General features: G+C 37.0%; 1 pseudogene; it reads right to left on the reverse strand.

Annotated features, from left to right (window-relative positions):
- Window positions 1-437: 437 nt before the first annotated feature.
- The window catches only part of LOC148012644 (uncharacterized), a 49,334-nt pseudogene continuing 37,716 nt past the window's right edge, over window positions 438-12,055 (reverse strand).

Genomic DNA, 12,055 nt, shown 5'->3' on the forward strand with positions numbered 1-12,055 from the left:
ACACTGGTTCCTTGGCTTCTCTGAATAAGGATCTTAATCCAAAGTCATATACGGCTCTTGATTGCTCTCTTTGATGGGGAATACGAAACAAAGAACGTAATCCCAAATCTGTCACTCTATCTATCCAGAAGGGTTCTTTTGGTGCTTTAAATAAGTAGTTTAACCCAAAACTAGATTCTAAATTCGAACTAAATGTAGATTCGTTACTCCCTATAGTGGCATTAGCTTCACTTTCCATGCTCTCACTTTGCGTGCTCTTTACCTCAATACGATTATCAGTGCTTGAAACCACTTGATCCCACTGGTATGAAGCTGTTTCACTTTCCTTTGATGGCGTTCTATTGAATGATATGTTAGGCTCTAAGGATTCTACGTTTGAGTTAGACACAGCGTCTATCCCCAAGTTCAGTAATGCGTTGGGATCCTCTCAAGCCTTTCTAATAACCAAGCCTCCTGTCGCGCCGCTCATTCTCTAGCTCGCTGATCTCTAGCCTAGTTTTGCTGCCTTTGTCTTTCTGAATTCATCCACGATTACGAAACTAGCTCTTACTGCCATACTCCAAAATTACGCACGTTTTATTTGAAGCTATAAAATTAGGTTTTCGCTTGTATGCGCGCTTAGAAGGTTCAAAATAGTCGGCAACTCTGGGTCTATTTCCCCATAAGGCAACTTTTCTTCTTGCTCGGGGATTAAGTCTAAGATTTCAGGAACCTCTCTAACATCTTTTGTGTCAAAAGTAATTTTTAGACCTCCGGATACACGTATCCAGGGTAGCACATCATCCCAAACCACTCTTCTAAAGGTTCGATAAGAGCTATGATAATACCAATCGAAGTGGTACGATACACTAATTGTATTTATCTCTACTGCGTCTATTAGCCCAAAGTGTGTTGCTAGTAGAACTATGGTTTGTGCACAATTGTTATAACCCCAACTCCAAGAGGATAATTGCTCTACGTCCACAGTTAATTTAGGGCTAAAATATTCGCCTCCCTCTACTAACTCTGTATCTCTCGCCCAATCTAGCACTCTTCTTTGGCACTCTTGGGGCAAATTAGGAAAGTAGTCCTTTAGAAAAGAGACTGCATATTCACTCATAAATAACACCTAGGATTTAAATACCCTAGGAAAATTGAGCACCCGTTCGAGCACACTTGGCTCCTGGCAGACGCACCAAAAAATGAATGGCCAAAGACCAAGCCACTTTTCACTCGGTTGTCAAGCCAAGTCCTAAGAGTTGTTGCACTAAACAGGTGATCTTGATAACTAATTCTTGCAATTTAGTCTAGCCTTCCTTTTTATTCGTGACACTTATTAGTAGTAGTCCAACTAATCACCTGAACAAAACTTTGTAAGCTTATTCAATCTCATATTTCATTTCTTTAAACAGCTAGGTCTCTATGTTGGGTCCTAGAATACTAACCTAGGAAAACTACAGCTTCTCCCCATCTCTCAGGGCAGCTCCTCATAATTTGCTCCTACCAAACTAGTGGCGGTTTATCCAGGAAGTTTTGATGTTTGACTTTAAGAATTTTGTTTCAAAGTATAGATCCCTTGGATCTATTTGAATATCCCCATTTAAATTCCTTTTTATATTTCTCTTTTCCAACTCATTAAAATTAATTCATTTTATTTATTTGATTAACAACAATCATTCAAATCAAAACATCTAACATTCTAAAAACCCATAATTTTAATTCCTTGTAACGTTTCCCAACTCCGTATTGTAATTTCGTCATTGCTTTTTAGTGTTTAAATACTTAATTCGTTTTGCGAGTATAATGTCATTTCTTTCTTTTTCTTTACTAAATACAAAACAGGATAAAAACAGGTACTCTCTACACTCTAACGTAAACACATACATAGTTCATTTTGAATTTCCATATTTTCCTTTAATTTATCAGTTAGTCCTAGTGACCCTCCACTCTTCCTTGTAATCATCAAATAATCATTTTTTAAAATTCAAACAAAATATATATCCTAAATATGGATGCTGAGGCTTTCCCTCATGCCATCAAAATCATTATCTTATTAAGTTTCTTGATATTTGTAATTTAATTTAAGGTTATAATTTTCTTATCATCAGCAAACATCATAAAATACTATTGTATCTCTCATTCTTACCCATCCCTGTGTTATTGAATAGTACATCATGTATCATTTTATTTCCTCAAAATAAAAACACCATGTTTATATGAAAATGTTTCTTTCAGTAGAATATATTTAAACTGTTGTTTCTTTTTTTTATAAAATCTTACAAAACTTCATCAGAAACAAAGAATTATCTTCTTAGCTTTTCATGTAAAAATCCATATTTTTATTGATAAATAAAATATTTTACTCAAATGAAAACTATGATTTTTTTAAAAAAATAAAATTTTTTAAGATTTTAAATATATCAAATAATCTTTAAATATTATGAAAAAAATTCAATAAATTTATAAAGACATAGTCTTTATAAAAAAATATCATAGGTCATATTGGATCGACCACAAATTTTATAAAAATTCATATGTGTCAATTTTGAACCATTTTGGAACATTTTTTACTATTTTTGATTTTTAGGAAATGATTTCAAGTGCACATAAATATAGACAATCATTCAGCTCCAAAAAACAGGTTTCAAGCATTTTTTAAAAATATTAAATTGAACATTTACTCATGCTATATCATTTATTTTAGATAAACAGTTCGGCACGTACTTGCAAATCCCGTGGGTCGTTGTCACGTCCTTGAAGACCGTGTCCTCCTGCAGTCCAACGAATGGTATTCTCCATCCAATCGTATCAAATGTGAGCTCATCATTTTGTTTTGCTTTCCCACAGTTTCCCCAAATGCATAGCTTCTCATTTTTTTCTCTTTGATCAATTTCTTGGCTGTGTTAGTGTTTTGCAAACCTCCTCCCTCTCTTCAACATGGCACACAGCAAGAGAATGTTTCCTCTCTTTATAATTTGTTCCACAACCTCATTCGTAGCACCTCCTACTCCGGCGAGAGAAAGCCTCTCCAACGTCTTCATTGATGATAGAGAGGAGATGAGCACTCCGGGATCCAGCATGATGTAGAACCATCAAGTATGAGTCATTCCAAGGTATCTCCTCTCTAATATCACTAAGGACATTGAAGAATCTCTCTCCTCCTGGAGTAGCAGGTGTGCTTAAAAATCAAGTGGTGGGATTAGCAAATCCGAAGGAGCAGCTGGCACTGGCAAATCATTGATGATCACGTTCACTTCATGACGTTGTAGCTTCACGATCTGCGTCCCAATGGAGAGAAAGAAAAGAGGATCGGTCTCTCTCTCTCTCTGCTGCTGCTGCCACTGCTAGAGGTCTGATAATCTTGTTCCGAGATAGGGAGAGGGGGAGAAGAAGGGGAAGGGGAGAGAGAGAGAATGTGTGTGTGTTATTTTAATTTATCTGCAGGCCCGCAGGGAAGGATGGGAGGAGATGTAAAGGATTGAATAGTGAGAGAGGGCATGGAAGATATAAGATAATATTATCAATGGATCTCGTCTACGGAGGGAGAGCTATAATCTAATAAAATGCTGAGAAGGATCCTCCCGTCATGTCCTGCACGTACATGCGCCTCTCTCTCTTTCTCTCTCTCTCTCTCTCTCTGTGTCAAATGATTGGCCTTTTCTAATGCAGCGCGGGAAATCCATGAATATGTCTGACGTTTTGTCATTGATTCCCTCCTGAGTAATCTCTCTCTCTCTCTCTCTCAAATGAGAGAAGAGATGGCGCCAGCCTTCATCTTCCTCATACCAGGAGCGCAGAGTGCTACTATCATGACAAGAAGGAGCACAAACCGTTGCATATTCATAGCTGGATGCAGGGGAAAATTCAATGCCTAGGGTGCTTGGCATGCGATGTATCCATAGACCGATTAGCCCAAGTTCTTGTAGAACAAGTTGAACACATGCAGGAATTAACCCCATATCTTCTCCGCATTCATCATCATTAGCAAGCACGCCATTCGAAATCTGAGGTCCCCCAAATCTTTTTTCGCAGTTTTCTCAGAGATAGAGAGAGAGATGCCACGAGAATGTAATTGCCCCTACAATGAGGAAGCCTACATAAGGTAATATAGGCACATTTGCACCCTTTGAAATGTCAATTTGTGAGGTATTACTACTAGTTGACGACCTCATTAACACAAGGACAACTCTTTCTCGTCTAGACCAACCAACTTTACCATATGCATGGTAGCCAACTCCTCTTCCATAACAAACTTTTATATTTCCACGAAGGTTGCCACAAAAGTCATTGACATGGTCATGTCCATTAAAGACCACAGGAACATCTCTTGCTTCATGTAAGGTGGACATGAAGCCTGAGTTCACTTGAGCACAACCAATTCCGTCTTGCTTAACTCCAGTTATTGAGCAAAGACTTGCGATCCGTGTTTCAACTAGAGGAATGTGAAAGTAAGCCAAAGCAGGAATCTATTCCATAAGTGTAAATGCATTAATTTTGTTTCGTTCCTGCAGTTCGATAGATAGCTCTTTAAACCATTTCTTTTGACTTTATTGAATCCACCCATAACCATGTATCCTCTTCACCTTGGAGTAGTCCCCACTATCAAGCATGTAAAGATTTAAGACACTTCTTCTTTCATGCTCTAATCCTAATGGGCCTTGCACTTCTAAGTGGTAGTTACCAAATCCATCTATGTCAGTGACGAGTTTGTTGCTTGAATTCTCCATCCCCCTACCACCCTGTGCATCATGGTGTTTAACTTCTTTTGGATATACTTCTGACAAGGTGTAGTCCATGGTGGTGATGTATTTTCTGTTAAGCAAAAGAAGGATCATTGAAATATGAAGAGACCACCACATGTGTTGTATAAGAGTGTTAGTTGATGAGGACCACAATACTTGGTAATCAATCGTAGACAGATCATGATCATCAAGCCATTTCCAAGTAGAAATCTGCCCTACTCCTAACCACTGCATATCTTGGATTGATGTTGCAAAATTTCCTCTGGCACCCTTTGGCACCACACAAGGATGAATGCACATATGACAAAGTGTGTCCTTATAACCTTTAACACATTTTGGAATAATGAACATCAAACATGAAAATATTGCTTTGGCATTAATTCACCAAAAGACTCCTCCATGAGCTTGTCCAAGATTGTGCTTCTTATAGGCTCCATGTCTGTGGGTGGTACATCCAATCTTCCTTTTGCTGGTAAGTCCCCTTTGGATTACTTCGTCCTTGCCAAGTCTGATATTCAACACCTCCCCAAAGAAATCTCCATAATAATCACCAATGACCTAATGATCACCCCTTTAATCATCACTGTAGTATTACTGTAGACAATAATCATAATCATGATGCTGTGTATTTTTCATAAAGAATTTAATCCTTAGGAGGTAGGAGGTAGCATAACTAGTGAAATCCCCCATCCCTTAGATTAATACTAATATATCCTATCAACTTGTCAAGACCTTAGTCTAAAATTCCCCTGAAAACTCCTATACAAGGTTTAAACTTCTTGGACCTACACTTAATTTAGAGGTATCTAGCATAATGCTAGAAGAAATGGAAGACCATGTCAAGAAAATATATCACAATTTCAAAGCTTCCCAAGATCATTAGAATATGTAGATATAAAGAGCTCTAAGCATTCCTCTAAGGAAGGAGATATGGTTTTCCTAGGGGCATTATCCAAGAGAAGCTTTTTATTAGGGGAGTTCAAGAATCTTAGCCTAGTACCTAATCTTAAGCTTGTACTTGATGTTAGCAAAGTCCTACCTCGGCAAGGAATTGTTGATGTGAAAATTGAGAAGACACCTAATGAAGACCCATTAGATATCAATATCCTTTGTAAAGATCGCCCCCAAAATTTCTCGAGATGAGGACATGCTGATTTTTCCAAGGAGGAAAGGATGTAGTGAAGTTAAAATTTAAAGTAATAGAAATACTTCAAATTCTTACTGTGTACACAACCTAGGTTGAGAAAATTTGGACCTTAAATAACTATAATAGCAAATCACACACTAGGTAAAATGATTATCATGAAAATCATAATGACAATATAGTAGTGTCAAGTGACCGTAGCATAGGAAATTGGAAGTAAAACCCAATATCTTTGAGAATGAATAGTGTAGAGCAATGTCCATGTAATCAATTATAGGATTGTGAAAACCATCATGTTGGTAATCATGTTGAGAAATGTATAGGTAATTGAATTCTTAAATGCACTCATATAGGACTTCTATTTTCTTTAAATAAGCTTCTATTGTGTTGCTTGTCTCTAAACATGTAGAAAATGGAAAATTTATTTGTGTAGATAATCATATAAATAAGCATGCAAATAATAACGTATATATTATCATAGGTAATAAGCCATGCCAAACTCTTTTTACTTCTCTTGCTCTTTACTTTTGCTTTTTGATGGGACCTAAAACGGGCCGGCACTGGATCATGCACTAGCCGGACCTCTATCATGCGCTCAACAACCCCACGGCCTCGCGGCCAGGAGCGTGGATGACACATACATCATCTTCCTAAACATCTTGCATTTGTATCACGTCTCGTAGTCCAACTCTAACCCAATTAACACTCCTTAGAGGGAGTCCCAACACATTGCCAAATAGCACGAAGTACAAACATAGGAGGTCCTCCCACTGCTGACTGCTGCTACCTCACTGCAACTCTCCTACACCTTAGGGATTGGCCCCTCGATGCGTTGCTAAACATATACAACACATACGAACACAAACTTCTCTCTTTTATGATTCGCGCATTTCCAGGAGATATACCATGCTTCCTCACTTTACTTTCCCCCTTAGACCCAACGCCTAGCCTATAGCTTGGGACAACCTTACTCACTCAACGTTGGTCATATTCCTCTAGAAAGCAATTACCATGCATCCAGGAGGTATTGTCTGATACCTTTTATCATTTTATGCTTCATGCAAATTGTGAATGTCCACGTGCTCAAACAATCAAGAAAATCAGCATTGGTGCACATGTGGAAAACATTTCTTTCAATGATTTCGACTATCGCTCGTATTCAGCGTTGCAAACCTAGCACCGAGAAACCCTTGTGCTCCTAGGTTCTTAATTTTTAATTATCGATCAACCTAAATGGTATGCATAAAAACCAGCAAGATTTTCATCATTTCATGCAGCATTTAAACAACTTTCATACACTCTACCCCCTCACCCGTTTAGGTTGTGCATGGTGCATAGGTTTAGGGTTCATTTTTCACATTTTTATTGTATGAAAAGCCATAAAAACTCACTAAAACATAAAGGTAGGGCTGAACTGAGGCTAAACCTCATACTTCAGACCCCCTATACATCCACAAACATGAATCTTATTTTTCCTTTATTTTTAGCACTCAAAATCTATTTTTCCCTTATTTTTTTCCATTTTTCCTATTTTCTTGTATTTTTTGCAATATTAAATGACTAAAAATTCAAAATGAGTTGTGGGCTGTGGCCCTTAGGTTCATTTTCAGCAAAACCATAAGTTTAGTTGGTGTGTCTTGTTATATTTTCCATTGATATATCAAAAACACCCAATTTTCCCATATTTCGCTTGCTTTACGGGTTTTACACTATTAATTTCATCCACAACACTTATGATTCTCTGATTTTCTGATTTCAAACAGTTGGAAGACATTGCAAACAACATTATAATGCATAATCATCCCATGGGAACAAATATTCATGAAGCAAATTGCATAAAACATCAAATTCCTTTGTAAAAATGAGATTACCGTTCTTTGCGGGTTGCGGGTTTTTATTTGCCATATCTCGGGACTGATTTCCAGCCACCATCAATGCTCATGACAGTCCACAATCAGCAATCTTCCTTCCTCTTGAACCACAGAGCAATCCGGTCTTCATTGGACAAGCATCCGTCATCCATCCTTCTTCTTCTTCTTCACCACATGAATCTGCCTTTAGGGGAGAGAGAGGGAGGAGAGAGAAAGACTGAAATCAGAATTCTTCACAGAGACCACCATTTCTCGGGTGAAAGGTGGCGATATGATTGGCATCCAGGAGGGAAGTAAGGGCAATGATCAGTGATGAGGGTTGTTTACAGGCTGGAAGAAGCATCCCATCATCCATGGCGTGATTTTCGGCGCCTGTTGTTGGCGCCCTCTTCTCCTCTCTCCTCACGATTTTTTGCATGCATTTTGGTTGGGGGGATAAATTTTCCCCAAAGGGCACCCCCCCTTTGGTCCATATTGTGGCCACTCTTTCAAATCTTGACCATCTCTTGGCCTTTTCCCCGTCCGGACTCCGAATTGAGCTCTGAAAAATCGTGGGCGTCCGGCTCGGCATCCCACATTGGCTGGTAACTCTTGTCAACCCGCACGACATTCTGAAAAATTATGAAAAATCAACAAGTGTCACTCGGGTGCATTTAAAGCACTTTGACGCTTAAAATCGTCCTAGATCGAGCCGCCACCTTCGACGTTGAATTATTTTCCCTTGATATTCATCATTTTTAGCTATTTTTAAGCACTTCTCGACACCAAAATTTCACTCTCACTTTTTGATCTTTATTGTGACTGACCTTGAAAAGGGTTATGAAGTGAGATAAATGTATTCAAGGCATAGGTGGGATATTGATCACAACAATGGAGTGGATGGATGCATTGGAGCTTAATATAAATAGGGAAAGAGGATGTATTTTTGCTCCATCATTAAACATTTAGCATACAAATCTAAATTCAACATGCAAGGAGGCATGTTATGTATTCTCTACTACTAATATTTATTTTGTTTTATTTTTTCTTCCTATCGCTTTTTTCCCCTCTCTCTCCACATGCCAAGTCATGATTATGTAGTCCACATATTTTTAGAGTAGAAGCCATATTACTTGGGTTCACTAGGACTTAACTTATATTTGTGAAAACACCACAATTCTTCCCTAACTTCCCAAACTTGTTTTTTAGCCTAAGCCTAGGGATTTTAGTAAAAGGGACAAAAAATATAATATTTAGTGTATTTATATGCATGTTTGTTGATGCACATATTGTGTATAATATGTGTTTAAGACACCAATAAATTTGCAAGCTAAGCATGTTTATTAGGGCATAAAATATTGCACTTATATTACATAAAAGTGCAATTTTGGACAGGGATCTTTTGACAGATTTCCAATCGCAACTATAGATGCATTCATAACCTTTTTGGTGTAGTTCAAAAGATGTGTCAATTGGGCCACCTATCACTTGATCCTTTGTAGTGAAGGATCAAAATTTTCTTGTAGAATATGGAAAAATGTGCTACCTAGATCTAGATCAATTTGAGCAATGAAGAAATAATCATTAAAAAACTAGAGGATGAAACTAGGCCATCTTCAATGAGGCGATGAATAGAGGAATGAGCTTGACAATAGAATTGTCAAGGTACTCAAAAATAGGTTTTTTCAAAGAAATGAGAAGTATTTTATTCGATAAAGTTCTTTACCAAACAAGTTGTTCATTGTCACAAGATTTCTATGGAACCTTATCAAGTATTTCATTGTGTATAGGCTTGTAAGATACAATGTCCAAGCCTTTCCTTATCTTTGTGTGGTTCTCACCACATAGCATATTTAATTTTTGCATGAGGGTTTTTCCAAGTTCGTATTTGTTTCTCCACACATTGCATTTCTTTGTCAATTTTATATGTTCTTATTACTTCTTTCTCATTAGCTCTATGGATAAGCCTTTTGTAGATGCATTAGTGTAATCATTCCAAAGTTTTAGCTTTCTTTGCTCCTTCCCCATGTCTTTTATGCCTAAAATAACCTATATGGGCTTCAAAATGGGTTTTCTCCATTTCTTGAGTTAACCACATTGACATAATTACCAAGGAAATGATTACACATAATGTGCTATCAAAGTGTTAAAAATGTATATTAATAAAGAATTTGCCATAAAAACTAGTCTTGTAATTCCCCATAAAAATGATTGCAAGCCACTTAAGTTGCTCAAGTCCTCTTCGACTACATTTGAAATAACTTATGCATATGATACAAAAATGAAATAGGACCCTACTAATATTGTTAGGTATTAGAATAAAATCTTTAGAGCAAGTTTCAAATGAGATTTAATATTTTTAAACATTATATTTTTCAAAAGTACATGAAAATTGGTCAAAAAAGCACTCAACAACACTATTTGGAGATATTAGAGTTCTAATTTAATTGTAATTTTCTTGATTGAAGTATAAGTTACATATATAAAAGTATATTTCATGATTGGTTTATCATGATAATTTTTTTAAATATGATTGTCATTAAATCACTATTTTTTTTTTATTTTCTTTAAAAATTATCTCAAAGGTGGATTGAAAAACTAACACTTTATAGCTTATTTTGACCCATCAAATTTTTTAACTACTATCTTTTGTTGGTCACATTTTTTGAATTACCAAATATAATTTTTTGTAGAGCACATGTTTGTTGTTGAGGATAATTTTTGGTAGAGCATCCAAATTGCCACAAAAGTAAATTTTCTGCTACAAGACGAGTATTAAATTATTGAACTTTATTAAAATTTATATCAAGGAAAAAGTACCATGTCATGGGTACCATCTAGTATTAAATGCATACTAAAGTCTCTTTTTATAGTAATATCAATCTATTTTCACTTTTTTGGAGAACAAAAAAAAAAGGTTACATGTCATGTCACCCCCCTTATTGAGCCCATCTAATGTTGTTTCAAAGGATTGATAGTTATATACATTCCACATATCATGAAACTTGCCAAGTTATGAGAGGAGCTTTGCGTTCGAAAATTTGGGATGGTAGAGATATCTTCCTTGTTGTTCAAAGGGAATCCATTGGTTATGTTTGAGCATCTTGGAAGTTTTATTGTTCGGGTTATGGAATTACTGATGCCAGGAGGCATATTTCACGGTGGATTCCGTAAACTTTGTTGACCGGGGCTCATACACAAAGTGGATTCTTTGTGCGAGAAGTTGATGGGGACGCCTATCCTTTTCAGGTGTTTCATTAATTTAGTGTGTACATGGGTGATTCCATAGTGGATGATTCTGCAAAATACATATTAAATTAATAAAAGTTTATGAGTTTAGAGTGCGCACTCGTGATAAATTAAGGTTAGGATTGATTTCTAACCAGTTGATTTATTTATGTAGCTGAAGACTGCTAGGTATTCACTTTTGTCGGTTTAATTGTATTATTTTACTAACGATTGTGAATGCTTCAGTTGATGTGTAGAGATAGCAGCAGTGGCGGAGGAAAGCATTGAAGGATAGCGAGTATTCGAGTTATCACTTATATTTTGAGGGGCGTATACCTTAGGCATGGCGCCTATATTTTGTCGCGCCTATTTATTAAGGCATTGGATATTTATTTATTATTTTGTATGCGCATGGACGCACGATTATGACATTTGTATTTGGACATTGTATTGGGTATGCTGACTCTTTGGGCGTTCGCCCATTAGCTTTATTTCTATTTTGTGCTAAAGAAAACTCAAAAGCCAAAAGTATGCTATGTTGTAATTTGGGCTATTATTTGAGCTTGAAGATTATGAATACATAAAATACATGCTTTGTGGAGCACTCACACAAGGCATGAGGGGAGATTGCACCCAATTGGTCTCTTGTTCATGTTGTCATGCTTTCTACCTTGAGTTTTGTGTAAAAAGTAGAGTTCTTTTGTTCTTGGGGACCTTCCGATGTTCACTACGCAAGCATACAGCATCCGATCTGTGCACCAGTGGTATCAGAGTGAAGCTGAGATCGAGAGCTTCCAATCGCTACCCATCTTGCATGAAGGCGGAGCTCCTAGAACGATCGAGCTCTACAGTCAGTCTCATTGTGAACGGTCGATACGAGTGGATTCCTGGTGGTTAAGAACCTCTGTGTACAGCCTCTGATCGCAAAGGACCGGCCTGAGGAAGCGGAGGACCACAAGGAAAGTTCTTTGTATAAGTCGTTTTCTTCTCAAGAGTTTGATAGTAACTCCATAGCCAAAAGATTAAAAGCTTATTTGATAGTTTGAAAAAGCTTAATAGTAAGCTTAAAAAGCTTACTTAATCTACATTTTTCAAATCTGTGCATCAAGAGG

Source organism: Lygodium microphyllum, chromosome 27, assembly GCF_053477565.2.
Source record: "Lygodium microphyllum isolate KBCC chromosome 27, Lygodium_microphyllum_v1.1.10, whole genome shotgun sequence".
Classification (NCBI taxonomy): domain Eukaryota; kingdom Viridiplantae; phylum Streptophyta; class Polypodiopsida; order Schizaeales; family Lygodiaceae; genus Lygodium; species Lygodium microphyllum.